Here is a 19,897-nt window from a genome sequence, read left to right on the forward strand (position 1 = left end):
AGGGCTTAGCACATAAATACCGTAATTAACTGGGTCCAGGACTCCAGTGTCCCAGATCCCAGGCCTATGATCTTTCCACTAGGCCCGACTGACTTCTCAATAATGACTATTTCTCTGTGATACTCACCCATAGTTCAAAAACCACCTCCTATTTCCCCCTGTAGCCTATAAATTTGTTGTGGGCAGGGATTGGTTCTACCAACTCTATTATATTGTACTCTCCCAAGCTCTTAGTACAGTGTTCTGCACACTATAAGCCCTCAATAAATATGATTGATTGATTGGATGGCCTGTGTCTAATGAACAATCCCTCTTTCTCTAAGCTCCATATCCTTTGAGGGGTAGAGAGTCTAGATCAGCCCCTAAAACCATCTTCAAAAACTGAACAAACTCTGGTAGGCCCCGGGCACGCTCAATTCTTCCTCCCCTCTAGACTGCAAGCTCCTTATGGGCGGGGAATGTGTCTCTCGACTCTGTTGTAACATACTCTCCCAAGCGCTTAGGACAGTGCCCACGGTAAGCACTCAGTACTTACTACTGATTGATTGGCTGATTAAAAAGTGTTTTCTCCAAGTGCAGAAGGAGCAAGCTTTCTCGGATTTCCCCCTAGTCTGCCCGGGTGAGGAGGCAGTGGAGGACAGCTGGCCCTCTGGGTAAGGTCGTTATGGGCAGGGACTGTGCCTGTTATATTGTACTCTCCCAAGTGCTTAGTACAGTGCTCTGCACGTAGTAAGCAACCAATAAATACAGTTGACTGACTGACAGACCAGGAGGGGCCTTTCAGTTGCCTGGCAGCAGGTCAGGGAGATCAGCTGTGTGTCCAGAGAAAGTCCCTGGATCCGACGCAAGGAGCCCAAAGTGCATCTATCAATGCCAGCTCCAGCCCTCCTCCCCCAGGGAGCCTTCGGCCCCTGAGGGACCCAGAGCTAGGGTCAACAGGACAAGCTGTTTCTGATCCCTTGGGACCTGAGAGTCAGGAGACCTGGGTTCTAATCCCACCTCTGTCACTGGCCTGCTGCGTGACCCGGGGCAACTCACTACACCTCTCTCTGCTTCAGTTTCCTCAACTGAAGATACTTGCTCTCCTTCCCCCTTAAACGGTGAGCCCAATGTGTGGACGGGGGCTGGATCTTATCTGTCCTGAATCTTCCCCAGTACTTAGCACAATGCTTGGCACAGAGTAAGTTCCACAAATACCACAAATACCACAGTTACCATTATTTTTTCTCAAAATAACCATTTTTTAAATATCGCCTTAGAATATTTAACCAAAAAAATTCAAATACTCCATCGATATCAGCAGCGGCATTAAATAAGCATCTACTGTGTGGAGAGTACTGTATTGAGTGCCTACCCTACTCAGAACATTGTACTGGAAACTTCGGAGAACATAATAAAAATAGAAAATATAGTCCATACTTCATCCAAAAGGTGGCTGCAACTGAAGACACTATATTTCACATGTCTACTTGATTTATTTTACAATACGTAGATTACATGCAATAGAATAAATTAAACTATTTATTTCCAAAGGGAGTTATTACAGGACAAAAACAGAATTTTGAAAATAGAGCAAAGTCTTGTTTCATAGCAGCCTGGCCTTCATCTTGTATGCATTGTTGGAACAAAGTCATATACTTTAAATAAAATCTACTTTGTTATTCAGATTATTATTAAATCTACTATAGTCTCATGACTGGCATACAACCTTACAAGCAACAAGTCACACAAATATAATAAATTGGTACTTCAGCGACATTTTCTTCAGAGGATATTTTCTCTCCACCAGGTCAGTAATAATCAGACAATAGATGAGGAGGATTATAGAAATCCATTCTTTTTACCTATTTGAGGGCTGGTTGAAAATTTTGTTCATTTTTTCTGATTTCCTTTGCTCTGCCTATGCAGTTTTCAGTCCAGCTATGCTATTTACCCAGGAACAACTTGCGAGAAGCACTGTAGTGAGCTCTCAGGAGAGTCCAATCAATCATCTATGGAGCGCTTACTGTGTGCAGAGCACTGTACTAAGTGCTTGGGAGAGTACAACATAACAAATATCAGACACACAATCCCTGTCCTTGGGGAACGTATAACCTAATAGGGAGCCAGACACTAACATAATTTAGAGGAAGGGAAGGAGAGAATGAAGATCAAATTATAGTATTTAAACCCTAGCATTTGTAAACCAATACGTGGAGAAGACTATGACTGGCTGTACGTGTCTAAGTGTTGAGATGTGAAAACTGTAAGGATAAGATGGGATGAGAAGAAAAGTTAATTGGGCAAGGCTTCCTAGAGGAAGTGGGATTTCAGAGGGACCCTGAAAATGGCGAGGGCTGTGGTCCAGTAGAGTTTAAAGAGAAAGGAGGTCTAGATAGGAGGAAAGACACGAGCAAGGGGTTTAGAGGCAGGAGAATTGCCAGTAAGGCAGAGGGAGAAGGTTCAAGTTGGAACTGTCTTTATTTTCCATATCTGTGGCAGCAATGTACATCAGTTCAAGTAAACTTCTTCACGAGGGCCGGTCATTCGTTCATCTATTATTAATGAAAATCGACAGAGTATGTCTGGTTCGAACACGAAGGCAGAGTCTGACGGTCATTCCCCAGGGATTCTGCCCGGAACGAGCCGACTCTCGCTTGTCACAGGTAAGATTCTCACAGTCGGACAAGCCCTTTGCTGCTGAGAAAGAGAATCTGACCCAGAAAGCCACCGTTTGGGGCATTTTAGGCATTGAGGGAATGTCTCGAGACTGGTCAGTGTCCTGGGATGGGCGGGTCTGGAAATCTGCTCATACAACCATTGGGAGAGACTGAAATGACATAGACAAAACAGAGAATAAAAACGAACTGATAACGATTCCATTCATTTGAATCGATTATTACTAAAGTTTTTGTTGCCTTCCTATAGACTGTGGGCAGGGAATGTGTGTATTATTATATTGTATTCTCCCGAGCCCTTAGTATAGTGCTTGGCACACAATAAATGCTCCATAAATACCACTGATTGCTTGATTTCCCTCCAAATATTTGACTTAATAATACTAATAATAATAATGACGGTATTTGTTAAGCGCTGGGGTAGAGACAAGGTAATCAGGTTGTCCCACGTGGGGCTCACAGTCTTAACCCCCATTTTACAGATGAGGTTACTGAGGCACAGAGAAATTAAGTGACTTGCCCAAAGTCACACAGTTGATTAGTGGCGGAGCCGGGATTAGAACCCATCGACCTCTGACTCCCAAGCCCGTCCTCTTTCCACTAAGCCACGCTGCTTACCAACTCTTGCCAAACTGCCAAAAGTCAGTGGAAACCAGGCTAGGGCCTAGAGCTGCAATGGATGTGGCCCCTACCTTCCTCCCCCACAACCTACCTCCAACACCCCCTGCCTTCGCTGTTAGCATCCTCTCCCTGGCTCTGACAGGGACAGGATCAGCACAGATTGGAGAGTTGACATCTTTTGGGATAATCAAAGCAAATATTTGGAGTGCACAGTAGCTACTCATAGCTATCAATAAATTAAAATCCCCTATTTCCTCCTACCTGACTGGGGAACTTTAATATTGGGACCAGTTCTCCTGATTATAATCCACCACGATCCTGGGCGTTCCTGTGATTCCTTCCCCACGGCGGAAACTGTCTTTTGCAAAAGGATACTTCCACTACTGCTAATAATTATAATAATAATGGGGGGGGGTTAATGGAATTTGTTAAGCTCTGCCACTTGTCTGTTGTGTGACCTTAGGCAAGTCACTTAACTTCTCTGTGTCTCAGTTACCTCATCTGTAAAATGGGGATTAAGACTGCGAGCCATAAGTGGGACAGGGATTATGTCCAGGCCTATTATCATGTTTCTACTCCACCACGTAGTACACTGTCTGGCACACAGTAACCACTTAATATCACAGTCATTACTCTTATTATCTTGCATCTACTCCAGCACTTAGTACAGTGCCTGGTACATAGTAAGCGCTTAAAAAATAATATATTAAAAGGACTTACTGTATGTCAAGCACTCTTCTAAACACTAAAGTAGATACAAAATCATCAGGTTGGACACAGTCCCTGTCTTCCATAGGGCTCCCAGTTTAAGTCAGAGGGAAGACTTAGCACTTATGATTTGCCAAGCACTGTACTAAGCACTTGGGTAGATACAAGATATTCAGGTCCCACTTGGGGCTCCCTAAGTAGAAGGGACAACAGGTACTAATAATAATAATGATGGCATTTGTTACGTACAAAGCACCATTCTAAACGCTGGGGTGGATACAAGTTGATCAGCTTGTCCCATGTGGGGCTCACAGTCTTAATCCCCATTTTACAGTTGAGGGAACTGAGGCACAGAGAAATTAAGTGACTTGCCCAAAGTCACACAGCATTTCAGAAAGTCAAATAAAGAAGAGAGGGGTGGAGAGGGTTGGCTTAGAAGGGGGAATTGCAATGCCAAGGGCAATGTCAATTAAACTTGGCAGGTTTGTGAGGAGGGGCGGTGAGCTCCACCATTTGGATCAACGGTATTGATAGCTCTTACTGTCTGTGCAGCACCCTAAACTCTAATCCGTAAACTCATCATGGGCAGTGATCGTGTTTACCAATTCTGTTCTATTGTACTCTCCCAAACGCTTAATACGGTGCTCTGCACACAGTAAGAGCTCAAGAAATACCACTGATTGATCGATTGACTATAAGAGGCTCACTCGTCCCCGCTGTCTCGGAAGGATAATCCTTGTGGTATGGGACAGAACTGCTCTTCTGCAGTGCCGTGCCCTGCCACCCCCAAGCCTGGAAGGGGGCAAGTCTGAGGGACATGTGGGAATTAACAGCCACAGGAGGATTTCACATGGCCACCCTTGAAGGTTTAATGTCGGTCAAGGGGGTGAATCCAGGGCCAGAGGCAGAGGGATGTTTTCTTCTCCTCCGTCCCTCAGAACTGTGATGGATGCTCTCTCAGACACAGGAAGGAGACCTGCCTCGCTCATCCTGGACTTCCCCACCCTCAAGAGGAATCGCAGTGGACCGAACCTGGCGCAGGCCCCGGGGCCGACCTGATGCCAGCGCTCAGTACGGTGCCCAGCATTTAGTACAGTGCCTGGCACACAGTGCTGAACAAATGCCATTTTAAAAAAATGCCAGCTAGCTATTTTCAGAGGGACAGTCAACTCCACAGAAAAAAAAATGGAGATAATAATGCTGACCTACCACCCAGGAGTGTGGGGAAGAGCAATTAATGTTAGCAATTATTAAGCACTAAATAATAACAATCCCCGCTTCAAAGAAGGGGGTGTGGAGACGCCCAAGATAACATCCTACAAGCTGGCTACGGTACAAAAACGTGTCATTGCCATTTCAGCGGCAGGAGCTGCCGAGAGACTGGTTTGGGAAGAAGTTTCTTTCAGACCCAGTTTTAGGAGCTTTCCTTGAAAACAGTAATATTAAAAAGAACAATTTAAAATAATAATGGTATTTATTCAGCACTTTGGTATTAAGCACTGTGCCAAGTACCAGGGGAGGCACAAGGTCATCAGATCGGATAGAGTCCCTGTCCCACAGCCTAAAGAATGAAGAACAGGTATCTAACCTCCATTTTACAGGCAAAGCCCAGAGAAGTTAAGTGACTTGACCAAGGTCGTACCTCATCTGTAAAATGGAGATTAAGAGTGTGAGCTCCAGGTGGGAAAGGGACTGTGTCCAACCTGATTAACTTGGAACAGCGCTTAGAACAGTGCCTGGCACAGAGGAAGCGCATAACAAATACCACAATCATTATATAGGATAATCAGATGGACACAGTCCCTGTCCCATATAGGGCTCACAGTCTTAATCCCCATATTGAGCCGAGGTAACTGAGGCATAGAGAAGGGATGTGACTTGCCCAAGATCACACAGCAGACAAGTGGCGGAGCTGGGATTAGAACCCAGGTCTTTGTGACTGCCAGGCGTGAGCTCTTTCCCCTAGGCCAGCCTACTTCTCTGCTTAAATGTTCAGAGTGGGAGAAGACTTTGGGTTTGACCCTTCAAAGTCCATTGTTCTGAATATATTTCACACAACCCGGGAACACACCATCCGATCCCAGATACTAATCATCAGCTACGCTCGCACTCCCACATCCGAAGCTTGGGTCGTACCCAAGGAATTCCCAACACCCGTCGAGATCCGAGGTCTTATTTTTGGATCCAGTTCCAGAATAACATTTCGTACCATAAAAATGTGCCTTGGAATATTTATAAAGCGGTGCCGTCTGCAGTTGCGGGTACACGCACGAATTGAGATTGCCATCATTTGAGAGCTGGAGGAAAATGAATGTTTAGTACTTCGTTGGGGTGATCGCCCCTAGCAATATTTGTCTACAACTCCTCCGTGACCAGGAAGGGAGTAGAAGACCCGAATCTGACAGGTGGCGTGGAAAGATTTCCTCTTTTCTAAGAGCTTCGCAGACGCAAAAGGTTATTAGATAGAAGGCACAGTGTTCTTCATCTCTGTGGTGAACCCGGCCAAGCGGAACCGGCTCTAGCAGTGGCCAAAAGCTTATGGGGGAGTCAAAAGGAAGAACTTGTTCGTGCCAGAGACAAACTGAAATGGAGTTCAGAGAAAGACAGATAACAAGTTCCTTCCTTGGAACACCCTCTGATCCAGCCACTCATCAGACAGGCAAGTGGCATCGTAAAAAGAAAGATGTGTGGACTAATTATCGAGCTCGGGCCAGGGTGTCAGAAGGACCTGGGTTCTAATCCTGGTTCTGCCACTTGTCTGCTGTGTGATCTTGGGCAAATCACGTCACTTCCCCGGGCCTCAGTTACCTCATCTGTAAAACGGGGATTAAAACTGTGCGCCCCAAATGAGACAGGGACTGGGTCCAACCTTAGTACAGTGCCTGGCACATAGTAAGCGCTTAACAAATTCCACAAAAAAAAAAACAAGCCCCCCCCCCCCAAATCCCTTCGTTCATATAGTCATTAATCATTTAATTGATTATCTGTGGCTCTCATCATCTGTACCCCACTTTTATTCTTTTACCTATTGCTTACTGGGCATTTTGTGTTCATTTGTGTTCCCTGATTAGTGAATCAATCTACCAATCATCTCATATTTATTGAGCACTTACCATATGCAAAGCACTGTACTAAATGCTTGGGAGAGTACATTATAAGTGAGACGGTAGACAAATTCCCTACCCAGAACAAGGGCCAGGGATGGAATCTAATTCTAACTTATGTACTTTTCCCCAGTGCTTTTCATGCAATAGGGGCTTAGTAAATATTAAAATTACTATTATTAGCTCATCGATGGCAGGAACTCTGATATCCTCTCCCAAGTGCTGAGTATGGCTCTCTGCACACAGTAAGTGCTTGATAAAATACTACTACTAATAATTGCTGTGTTTGTTAAACACTTACTATGGGCCAGACACTGGACTAAGCTCTGGGGTGGACACGAGCAAATCAGGTTGGACGCAGTCCCTGTCCCACTTGGGGCTCACAGTCTCAATTCCCATTTTACAGATGAGGTAACTGAGGCACAGAGAAGTGAAGTGACTTGCCCAAGGTCACACAGCTGACAAGTGGTGGAGCTGGGATTGGAACCACAACCTCCTGACTCGTGGGCCCACGCTCTATCCACCAAGCCATGCTATTACCTAGATGCAGCGTGACCTAGTGGGAAGAACACGGGCCTGGGAGTCAGAGGACCTGGGTTCTAATCTCAGCTCCACCACTTGTCCGCTGGGTGACCTTAATTTCTCTGTGCCTCAGTTTCCTCATTTGGGAAAACAGAGATAAAATACCCCTTCTCCCTGCCCAGCACCACCCAGACTGCAAGCCTCATGTGGGACAGGTACTCCGTCCAACCTGATGATCTTGTATCTGCCCCAGAGATTAGAGCTTGGTATTTATTGAGCGCTTACTGTGTGCAGAGCGCCGTACTAAGTGCTCGGAATGTACAATTCAGCAATAGAAAGAATCCCTGCCCACACCGGGCTCACAGTTATTATTGCTTTATTAATATTATTATTTTTACACACACAGTCATATTTATGGCGTGCAGAACACTATTAAGTGCTTGGGAGAGTACAGTACACAAACATACACACCCACACACCCTTCCACTATGCACTCCTCACTCCTTGAGGGAGCAGAGCAGAATAGGCAAATATATCATGAGAAGCAGCGTGGTGCAGTGGAAAGAGCCCGGGCTTGGGAGTCAGAAGTCATAGGTTCGAATCCCCCCTCTGCCCTTTGTCAGCTGTGTGACTGTAGGCAAGTCATTTCACTTCTCTGTGCCTCAGTTCCCTCATCTGTAAAATGGGGATTAACTGTGAGCCTCACGTGGGACAAGCTGGTTACCCTATATCTACCCCAGTGTTTAGAACAGTGCTCTGCCCATAGTAAGCGCTTAACAAATACCAAGATTATTATTATATCCTAGGGAATTTATTAAGAATTCACACACCCTTTATCTTCCCCCTCATACCCCTTATCCTCCCCCTCTTAATCACATTCCTTCATGGGGCAACATAGGCCCAGGGGCAGAGGGATAGACTAGATGATCTTTCAAGATCCCTTGCACCCCAAGAGTTTGTATTTCTAGGTAGCAATCCAATTCCCAGTTGGAGAGGACAAAGCAGGCAGAAGTCAAACTGAGAACCAGAGCTACAGAGATCAACTGGAGGTCCAAACTGCTGAATCCTAAATCCAGAAATTTATCTGATTACCCGACTCCTGGGTAAATTAGACTTTTATTTGATTTTTTTAAAATTGATCTATGATTTCAATTAAATTGTTCGTTTCTATTCTTAAGCTAATTTACCATGTCCTCTTCTGTTGTTACGGCATCTGACTTCCAGTGTGGAATTTGAGAAAATCTAGAGGAGGGATTAAATTAAATTAAATCCCCAAACGCATTGGGTAAGCATTGAAGATGAAATTAGAATGGGGTTCACAGTACTGCTTGTGTTCTCCCCAAATGAAGCACTTATCTGAGCTGACGAATCATTAAAATCCCAAATTTAAGGAATACAGCACAGTCTTTCGATCTCGGGTCTCCAGGCAGAAGGGAAGGTTATAAATGAGGCCTCCGAGAGGCGTACTCCATCTGAAAGATGGTCGTCGGAGACCTGGAAAGGTGGGTGGTGGGGGAGGAAGTGAATCAGAAATGTTTTAGATATTCACCAGATCCTAGGCAAGAGAGCTGGGGCTGGGAGGAAAGTGGGAGAGAGGAAGAGAGAGAGGAAGAGAAGGGACTAGAAAGTGGAAAGAGGGCACAGGAAAGGGGAAGGAGCAGAAAGAGAGAGGAAAAAAGGAGAAAGAAAGCAGCTTCTGATTCAATTCAATCAGCAGGAAGCAGCATGGCCTAGTGGAAAGAGCACAGACCTGGGAGTCAGAGGACCTGAGTTCTAATCCCCACTCCACTTGCCTGCTGTGTGACCTTGGGTGGGTCATTTAACTTCTCTGTGCCTCCGTTTCCTCAAGAGTAAAAAATGGGGACTCAATATCTGTTCTACCTCTTTCTTAAGACTGGGAGCCCCATGTGGGACTGGGACTCTGTCTGACCTGAACGATTCGTATCTACCCTAGCACTCAGCCCAGTGTTTTACATACAGCACGAGCTTAACAGATTCCATGAAAATATAAAAATAATAAAAATCAAGTGTCCTGGGAACAGCCAAGGGCAGGACTATACTTTCCCTCTCTGAAAAGACGTTCCCATCCACTGTTTAGGAGGTAAAACGTGAGTCATCCCTCCCCTTCCCAGCTGGAAAAAAGTACTTCTGAGGGGTCAAGACAATGAGTCATGAAACTCAACTCTGACAGGGTAGCATCTATTTTGGAGATACCTTATTAAAATCACATCTCCTCCAAAGGCCTTGCTTGACTAAGCCCTCTTTTCCCCTCCTCCCTCTCCTGTGTCACCTATACCCTCTTAGTAACTGATATTCAGCCCACAGCACTTATGTATATATCCATAACATATATATTTATATTACTGTCTCCCCCTCTGGACTGTAAGCTCCTTGTGGGCAGGGAATGTTTCTACCAACTCTCTTTTATTATACTCACCCAAGCATTAGTACAATGCTCTGCACACAGTAAATGCTCAATAAATTCCATCAATCGACTGGGTGGTTGGAAAGTCTTGGTCAGCTACAGCCATTTGCTGTGCCATTCCCAGCATCACTTAAAGTCCACCTCGCAGAATGCTAACATTAACAATCAATCTTATTTACTGGTGCTTACTACGTGCCTGGCACTGTACTAAGCACTTAGGAGAGTCCAATGCAATGCTGAAAGGTGGTACCTGGCAAGGACTCTAAGGGAAAGGGAAATGGAGGAGAGATTTCCTTTTTCTGAAAAATTCCAAATGGGATTGCCCAACTCTTGAATTTGTGCAACTGCACATCCCATTTCTAATCTTACCTCTTCTAACATCACAATTGCGTCTTGCTGTCTCATTTCTATAAAGAATCACTCCAGCTGCACCTTATTACTAAAAACATTTCTTTTTGCCATCAATACGTATCCCATAACTGAAAGCAAGATACCGTTCTGCCTGAAAGCCAGGATTTTGAGCAAGTTTTGGACGTCAGCAGTGATTATCCAGTGGCAGCAAACAATGGGTAATCAAGCCTTCGGTTAGCTAAAAACACTGAAAACCAAACGCAGCTCTCCCTGAATACATTCCAATGGTTTCTTAGAAACTACCAGGCAGAAATACTTAGCTGTTCTACTGGAGAAGCTGTTATTTTGGTTTCCAGAATTATCTCCTGGGTCAGAGATGATAAAACAGAATAGTTGTCAGTTACTGATGTCTGCTAAGAGCAGAGGAAAGAATCCATCCAGAGATGACAAAGTGAGTAAAAATATCAGCTAGTATTCCTGCAGAATAATGAGTGTACCTTAGCCTTAAGATCCACGACAGTGCAAGTGTACATTTGTCCTGAAACACTCTCTGGGCCCTAAGATGTTGGTTACAGTTTTATATAAACAGAGTTAATTCTAATCATCCATATTATTGTTGTTGTTGTTGGAATGTACTTAAATTCTCCACCCTATGATATCCTTTTGAAGAAGCTCACACCCTCACCAACTCATTCATCCCAGTCCTATAATTACAAATATTTTCATATCTATGTTTCCCTTGTTAGGCCGGAGCTCCCGGGGACAGAACCCCAAGCCTCTGGAACAGGAAGGGTCGGCCACCAAGGTGTGTTGATTTGGAGAGATTGGAAGGAATCTATAGAAAGGCAGTGAAGAGTTGCCCAGTTAAATCCAGTTGCACTCTCCCAAGTGCTCTGCACACAGTAAACTCTCAATAAATGCTTTTGTTTGATTAATTTGATCATGGGGATCATTCAGTTTGGGAAAAAAAAGGCCTTTCCTCAGAAGTCGGTGCTTTTGTCCAAATGATCCAGATAATTTTATCTTCGTAGTACTGTGCTCTGCATCTAGTAAGCACTCGATAAATAACACGGATGATGATTACCAGCTCTCCACTTTAATAATAATAATGATGATGTTATTTGTTAAGCGCTTACTATGTGCCAAACACCATTCTAAGCACTGGGGTAGATACAAAGTAATCAGGTTGTCCCACGTGGGGCTCACAGTCTTAATCCCCATTTTACAAATGAGGTAACTGAGGCACAGAGAAGTTATCTGCCCAAAGTAACACAGCTGACAAGTGGCAGAGCTTGAATTAGAACCCATGACCTGAGAACCCACGACCACTTTACTGTGGTTAGTGAAGACCCCACCAGAGTCTTCACTCAAGGACTCTTTTTACTTCTCCTAGTTGAATTGTACGCCAAGCTCTTGGTACAATGCTATGCAGACAGTAAGCGCTCAATAAATATGATTGAATGAATGATAAATGAATGAAAGAGCACAGGTCTGGGAGTCAGAGGACCTGGGTTCTAATTCTGTTTCCGCCATTTACCGGCTGTGTGAACTTGGGCAAGTCACTTGACTTCTTTGTGCCTTGGTTCCCTCGTCTGCAAAATAGGGATTCAATGCCTATTTGCTCTCCTACTTCGACTGTCAGTCCGGTGCAGGACCTGATGACCTTGTACCTCCCCCAGCCCTTAGGACAGGGCTTGGTATATAGTAAGCACTTAACAAACACCGCAATTATTATCACCATTATTCGCACCACTTTCCCATCTGTGTTTTACACCCCTCCATGCCATCTGTTCTAAACATCTGGTCATTGCCAATTCAGGACACTCCTTTCCTGATCCTGCAATTTCAAAACATCCCACTGAACCTGGAAAACCTTTTCCTGCTGGGCAACGCCATCCCACTGGGGCATTCACTTCTCACTCCCAAGCTCCCTTTCTCCCTCTGGGTCTGCACTGAATTTTCACAGAGTAGAGCTAGTTTTAGAAGTGACGAAAGATGCACAAAAAGCCCCTAAACACACACACACACACAGAGGAGAGAGGAAGAGACTGCAAGAAAGAGCAGGTGCCAGAGAGGGCAGGCCAAAGAGAATGAGAAAAAGAGAAGGGAGAGACAGTGGAAGAAACAAGCAGTGGAATTTATCGAGCACTTACGTATGCAGATCGTGGTAGTGTTTAGAAGAGTACAACACAACAGAGTTGGTAGACATGTTCCCTGCCGACAAGGAGCTTACAGTCTAGGGGTAGAGGCAGACAGTAAAATAAATTCCAGATATGAGTAAGAGTGGAAGAGAGAGCACAATAATAATTATGATATTTGTTAAGCACTTATTATGTGCCAGGCACTGTACTAACTGCTAGGGTGGAAACAAGCAAATGAGGGTGGGCACAGTCCCTGTCATTCATTCATTCAGTCGTATTTATTGAGCGCTTACTATGTGCAGAGCACTGTACTAAGCACTTGGAATGTACAATTTGGCAACAGATAGAGACAATCCCTGCCCAACAACGGGCTCACAGTGTAAAAACATGGGGCTCACATTCTCAATTCCCATTTCACAGATGAGGAAACTGAGGCCCAGAGAAGTGAAGTGACTTGCCAAAAGCCACACAGCAGACTAGTGGTAGGCAGGATTAGAACCCATGATCTTCCGTCTCCCAGGCCTGTGCTCTATCCACTACATCATGCAGAAGAGAGCAAGCAAAAGTGTGTGACCCAAAAGAGCGTAAGCTAAAGAGAGTGAACAAAAGAGAGAGAGCACCATGGCATAGTGGATAGAGCACAGGCCTGGGAGTCAGAAGGACCGGGGTTCTAATCCCAGGCCTGCCGCTTGTCTGCTGTGTGACCTTGGGAAAGTCACTTCACTTCTCTGTGCCTCAATTCCCTCATCTGTAAAATGGGGATTAAGATTGTGAGCCCCATGTGGGACATGGACCGTGTCCAACCTGGTTATTTAGTATCTAGTATTTAGTATCTACCCCAGAGTTTAGAACAGTGCCTGGCACATAGTAAGCCCTTAACAAATATTATTATTATTAATAAAAGATCATGTGAAAGCGTGAGCTAAAGAGACCGAGCAAAAGAGAGCTAGCATGCAGTGGTTCAGGTTTGAAGATGATGCCACTGACAGCACATTATTTTCTTAAGTGTAGGTGTGTTTAAAAAGATAATCCCTCCCACACTCTGGGCACATAAAGAGCTCCTAGCTGGACTGCCACCTTGGCTTAAAAGATGAGCTGAAGCGAAGGGCCCGTAACAAGGAGAACAAACACTTTAAGGACATAAAAAGCTACCGGGCACTATTCAGCAGAAGCACATCTAAAAGGGGCTACCTAAACCAAGAAAGATCAATGCCTGTCCTCTCCTTTACTGTCTCCAAGGAAGGAGATTCTGTCTTCTGTCTCGTTAAACCGCTCTCGGGTACAAAGGAGCCAGTTACTAGCAACTGGGTGACTGGAGTGAGGAATGATTGACTATGGGCCCAAATGATATGGATTTTGTGTACTTCGACCTCAGTGAAGTATACGCTTTGGCAACCGGTGGCAAGTTGAGAAGGCAAGAGAAAGTGAGAGAACGATAGTGGATTGAATTTCCCTGCAAAGCTGCTCTTCAGCTCTCACAGGATTAGAACTCAGCTTCTTGGGCAATTTTTCCACATGAAAATTGCAGTCAGAGGATTTAGCTTTCCTCAGAGACTTTCTGAGGGGATTAACCCATCAAAAAATAATCCCCATTCACTGTAAAGGGTGGTAGAATCCCTGAGAGCAATAGAGTCGTTTCTAGCAGATGAGCTTGCCCGGGGAACTTCCCTGTTCATCATCAGTGGTATTTACTGAGCACTTAACCCTGGGCCAAGCACTTGGGAGAGTGCATGAGAGCAAGTAGATCCAATCCCCGCCCTCCAGGGGCTTACCATCTTTCAGACGATAGGGGGGAGAAGAAAACCTCCCTCAGACCCTGCCTGCCTATTCCCACCTCTAACTGGTTGAACTTGTGGCCCCGACACTAAATTCCTGTGATTTCTTATTCAGGGAGGTTCTACCTATCATTACAAAATGGTTCAGGCATCATTGTCTTTCTCTCGTACTATTTCTACTACATCTCAGAAATGATGAGAGTCGCTTCAAAAACTGTCTGAGGGAGATAGATCGTTGCCCTGGTATGAGTGACTTGTGCAATAAATCTTCGGTGTGATGTACTGAGAGAATTCAGCACTCAATCATTTGGTCTTTACTTAGGTCCTATGAATTTCAAATGGGGTGTATCCACATGTCTTGAGGAGTGCGTCTAGACAGGCAAGGTTCTCCACCAGCTGTTTCCTTCTCACCTTTCCTCTCTCTTCTCCTGCTGCACTCAAGCACACATTCTTTGCTGCTTCCAAGCTAACCTGCTACGCCATATCCTGCTTTCAACTCTCCCATCTCCAATCCACTGCTCCCCACCTCTTTCCCCCTCCCTCTTTATGGGTTGGTAAGGAGTTTCTGTTTGATGTGGAAGGGGTTGGACAGACACTCAAAAAACTCTTCTGGTTGCCCATTCACCTCTGCATCAAACAAAAACTCCTCACCATTGGCTTTAAAGCACTCCACCACCTTACCCCCTCCTACCTCTCACCTTGCTTCTCTCCTTTTACAACCCAGCCCGCACACTCTGCTCCTCTACTACTAACCTTCTCTCTCTGCCTCGATCTCGACTGTCTCGCCCTTGACGCCTAGCCCACATCCTGCCTCTGGCCTGGATTGCCCTCCCTCCTCAAATCCGTCAGGCAATTACTACTCACTTTCAAAGCCTTACTGAAGGCACATCTCCTCCAAGAGGCCTTCCCAGACTAAGCCTCACCTTTCCTCATCTCCCACTCCCTTCTGCTTCTCCCTGACTTGCTCCCTTTGTTCTTCCCCCTTCCGAGCCCCACGGCACTAATGTACGTATCTGTAATTTTATTTATTTGTATTGATGTCTGTCTTCCCCCTACAGGCTGTAAGCTCACTGTGGGCAGGGAATGTGTCTGTTTATTGTTGTACTGTACTCTCCCAAGCGTTTAGTATCCCGCCTCTGCCACTTGTCAGCTGTGTGACTGTTGGGCAAGTCACTTAACTTCTCTGTGCCTCAGTTACCTCATCTGTAAAATGGGGATTAAGACTGTGAGCCTCATGTGGGACAACCTGATTACCCTGTATACCCCAGCGCTTAGACCAGTGCTCTGCACATAATAAGCGCTTAACAAATACCAACATTAATTAATTAACATTAGTGTTCTACACGCAGCATAGTGCTCAGTAAATACGAATGAATGAATGAATGGTAGCTCCTGAAGAGTGATGAGATATGGAGTGAACCTTTTTTTATAAGAATGATTTGGGCATCAGAGCGAAGAGAGGACTGGAGACGGGATAGGTCATAGGCAGGGAGGTAGCAAGTAGATACATGGTGCACGGTGGTCAAGGTGGGATATGATAAGTGCTTGGCTCAGCATAGTAACAGTTTGGATGGAGAGGAGAGGATAGATTTTAGCAACGTTGGGAAGACAGAACAGATTTGGTGACTTCAACTAGCTTACACACTTCACTCCTCTAATGCCAACCTACTCCCTTCTCACTGTACTTGGATCTCATCTATCTCACCACCCCTTGCCCATGTCCTCCCTGTGGCCTGGAGCTCCCACCCTCTTAGAATATGACAGACCACCACTCTCCCCACCTTTAAAGCTTTATAAAAATCACATCTCCAAGAGGCCTTTGCCAATGATCTCTCCTTTCTATGTCACCTATGCACTTGGATCTGTACCTTTTATTATTATTAACAATAATAATAATAATAATAACAATGATGGTATTTGTTAAGCCCTTACTGTGTGCCAAGCACTGTTCTAAGTGCTAACCACTTGATATATCTCCCCCCAAGACTGTGACTCATTGTGGGCAGGAATATGTCTGTACTCTCCCAAGAGCTCAGTACAGTGCTTTGCATACAGTAAATACTTAATAAATATGACTGAATGAATGAATTCAACCCATCCTCAGTCCCACAGCACTTACATTCATATCCGTAATTTATTTAAACATCTGTCTCCCTAGACTGAAAGTTCCTTTTGGGCAGAAAATGTGGCCGCCAACTCTATTGTACTGTACTCTCCCAAGGGCTGAGTACAGTGCTCTGCACATGCAGTCAGAGCTCAAAAAATACCGATAATTTGATTTCCCTACTTCCTCAGTATACCCAAGAAGTCATATCTACCACTTTCCCAATTCTCCCACTTGGAGATGGGGAGGGAACTCTCATTTTATCCATCCCTCCCATTTTCCTGCTACTCCCACCACCACCTGCTCTTTTCCTTTCACCTCTTACAATCTCCTACGCTTGTGGGAAGCAGTTTGACCTGGTGGATAGAGCACAGGCCTGGGAGTCAGAAGAACCTGGGTTCTAATACCAGCTCTGCCACTTGTCTGCTGTGTGACCTTGGGAAAGTCCCTTCACTTCGCTGTGCCTCAGTTACCTCATCTGTAAAATGGGGATTAAGACCGTGAGACAGGGACTATGTCCCACCCGATAAACTTGTACCTACCCCAGCACTTAGAACAGTGCTTGATACATAATAAACATTTAATGAATATCATCATTATTAATCAGTGATATTTATTAAGCACTTACTGTGAGCAGAGCACTGAACTAAGCACTCAGGAGAGCACAATACAGCTGCTAAACATGATCCCTGTCCTCAGGAAGCCCATGGTCTAAGGGGGAGTCAGACATTGAAATAAATTATAGGTGAGGAAAGCAACCAAATAGAAGGATCTGTACCCAAGTGTTGTCGGGTGAGAGCTGGGGACGGTACCTACGTGCTTGAGGCAGGGAATTAAGCGCCTGGAAGAGGCAGTCGGGAAGGAAAATGGGGTGGGGGTGGAGATGAGAGCTTACTCCTGGAGGAGAAATGATTTCACTGGGGCTTTGAAGATGGGGAGAGTGCTGGTCTGCTGGATACGTGGAGGAGGGAGTCCCAGGTGGAGGGAGGACTAAATCATGAACACGGAACAGCTAGTTGGGTGTGTTAGCAATTTCCCTTCATTTTGAAGACCAAAGCATAATTACATAGCTAGCATCTTTCTTAGTGTGGCTCAAATCGTCTTACAGATATTATCTCGTTCATCAAGGAGGGTGGTGTCAATGGGGACTCAAAGCCCAGAAAGGTGATGAAATTCTTTCACCTGCATCAGCTAAACCAGAAAGGTGCTTGTCGGCTTACAGCATCAGGGTCTCCCTGGTTCTCGCCACGGAGACGGCACGTCCAGCTTAACTGGGCGGAATCCTCATAAAATGCAGCTAGTTAATCATGGCGTGTCATGGGGAATTCACGTCCTGCCTTCATTGTGCAAAGAAGTGAGCTTTCATAATTACTCTACTAATCAAACTCAGTGTCCATCACTAAAGAGATTCATTTCCCCTGTTCGGGATATTTACCTTAGAAGGGTTTTTGCACGTATTTCCAAGAAGAATTAACCTCACAAAAAGCATCTCAAACTACCTAGCCCTTCTGGGCTGCCACGATGGCAAAGACTGGGGGTTCTGCTCCCCTGTTGCAGAAGCTTCTAGCTTTGGAAGTGGATTGTCTAATGCAAATCAATCAAGCCATCATATTTATTGAGCCCACACTGTGTACAGAGCACTGTACTAAACACTTGGCAAAGTACAACACAACAACGAAAAAGACGGTCACTGCCCACAACCAGCTCACAGTCTAGAGGTCTAAATCTCTCTCTGTTTCTTATTACAGTCTCCCCAGAAGACTGTTAGCTTCCTGTAGGCAAGGATCACATCTACCCTCTCTCTCCCAAGTGCTTAGTACATTGGTCTGCCCATAGTAAATTCTCTAAAAATACTACTGACTGCTTGACAGTGTAATACAGTCTTAAAGTATTCAGAACAATTAAGCTCTAACCACAACTCAAAAGAAGGAAAACTGTGTGTTCTTGGAAATACATCTTGGAGAAAAATGAGGCTATTACTTTCAGTGATTATATGAAAGTGTGAAAGAAAATTTCAGTTTTAACATTCCATTTTACAATGGATGAAAGATAGTGATTCAAGCAGAGCAGAGATTCCATTTTTCATTTTATCCGGCAGGTTACTATTGATTCTTTTATTCTCTATGGCTCACTTTTATTCCACAGGTGTAGGACTATTTCTCAACTCTGCCATGTCCTTTGTAAAAAAAAATATATTCCCCACCCATCAGCCAACAATTTAGATAAAAGTCAAGTTAACGCACTTAAGAAAACCTTTCACCAGCCTGGCTTCTTTGAGCACAGAGGATAAAGTTTGGTTATCATTTAAATCTTAGGCTGTCCAGATCAAATGCCTCAGAAACCATTAAAATAAACCACCTGGGTATCTATGGAACAAGGAGAAGAGATCAGAAAAAGAGCGATTGGAAATATAGAGAACCACAATTGCACAGCTGCTATTATTCCAGCAAGGAATTAAGGTGTGGTAGGTGAGGAAGCAGATAATTGGGAGAAAGTGACGTGGAAGGGAAAATTTACCTGGAAACTAGTTTAAAGGAAAATGGGACAGGGACAGTAACCAGTCTCATAATCCTGTATATCTATCTCATGCTTAGCACAGTGTCTGGCACATAGGTGCTTGACAAATAATCAACTAATGGTGTTTACTGAGCATTTACTATGTGCAGAGCACTGTACTAAATGCTTGGGAGAGCACAATACAATCCAACAGTTAGCAGAATAGTTCCTGGCCCATGAGCTTTCAGTCTAGAGGAGGAGACAGACATTAATATAAATAATTTATAACAATTTAAAGATACGTTCATAAGTGCTGACTATAGCACAATTATTACAATTACTGTTCTTATTAATTGATTTGCAGAATAACTTTAGGGAAACATTGTTCAGTAGGATGGCAGTGTTCTTGTTTAAGCTTAAGGGAGAAGTGAGGGTGTTTCAAAACTCAGGCAGACTGCTAATCTACTATATTCAAGCAACAATGACATCGGCTGGTTTTCAGAAACTCTTGGGCATGTGTCAGCCCAAGACACATTTTATCACCAACCAATATCCACCCTCCTGATCCTCCCCTTCCCCTCTGCCTCTGCAAGCTCTTCGAGGGCAGTCTCACTAAAAGCACATCTCCTCTAAGAGACCTTCCTAAACTAAGTCTTCATTTCCTTTCTTCCACTCCCTTCTGCGTTCCCCCCGACACACACCTTGCACTTGGACCCTTTATTCACCCCTCCCACAGCCCCCCAGACAGACTGAGCAGGGATTCTGAAATCAAACTATCTTCATATCACTCCCAAGTCACTTCCTCTCACCGGCTTTACTCCTTCAAACACCACACGGAATTGGATGATCACTGAACATACCCCAATTTCTCCCTCTAAAATATAAGCTCTCTGTGGGAAGGAAACATGTCTCAGTCCCAAGTGCTCAGTACAGTGTTCTGAATACAGTAAGCTCTCAATAAATAGCATGGATTAATTGATCTTCAGACCAGAT

At 44.7% G+C, this 19,897-nt stretch overlaps 1 long non-coding RNA gene across 1 annotated transcript in view; it reads right to left on the reverse strand.

Annotated features, from left to right (window-relative positions):
- Positions 1-2,441: 2,441 nt before the first annotated feature.
- LOC114814790 overlaps positions 2,442-19,897 on the reverse strand; it is an 83,582-nt gene continuing 66,126 nt past the window's right edge. The window contains exon 2 of the long non-coding RNA XR_003762590.2: positions 2,442-2,809. This is a non-coding gene — a long non-coding RNA (uncharacterized LOC114814790). The remainder of the gene's footprint in view (positions 2,810-19,897) is intronic.

The sequence above is a fragment of the Ornithorhynchus anatinus genome, chromosome 1 (genome assembly GCF_004115215.2).
Source record: "Ornithorhynchus anatinus isolate Pmale09 chromosome 1, mOrnAna1.pri.v4, whole genome shotgun sequence".
NCBI lineage: Eukaryota > Metazoa > Chordata > Mammalia > Monotremata > Ornithorhynchidae > Ornithorhynchus > Ornithorhynchus anatinus.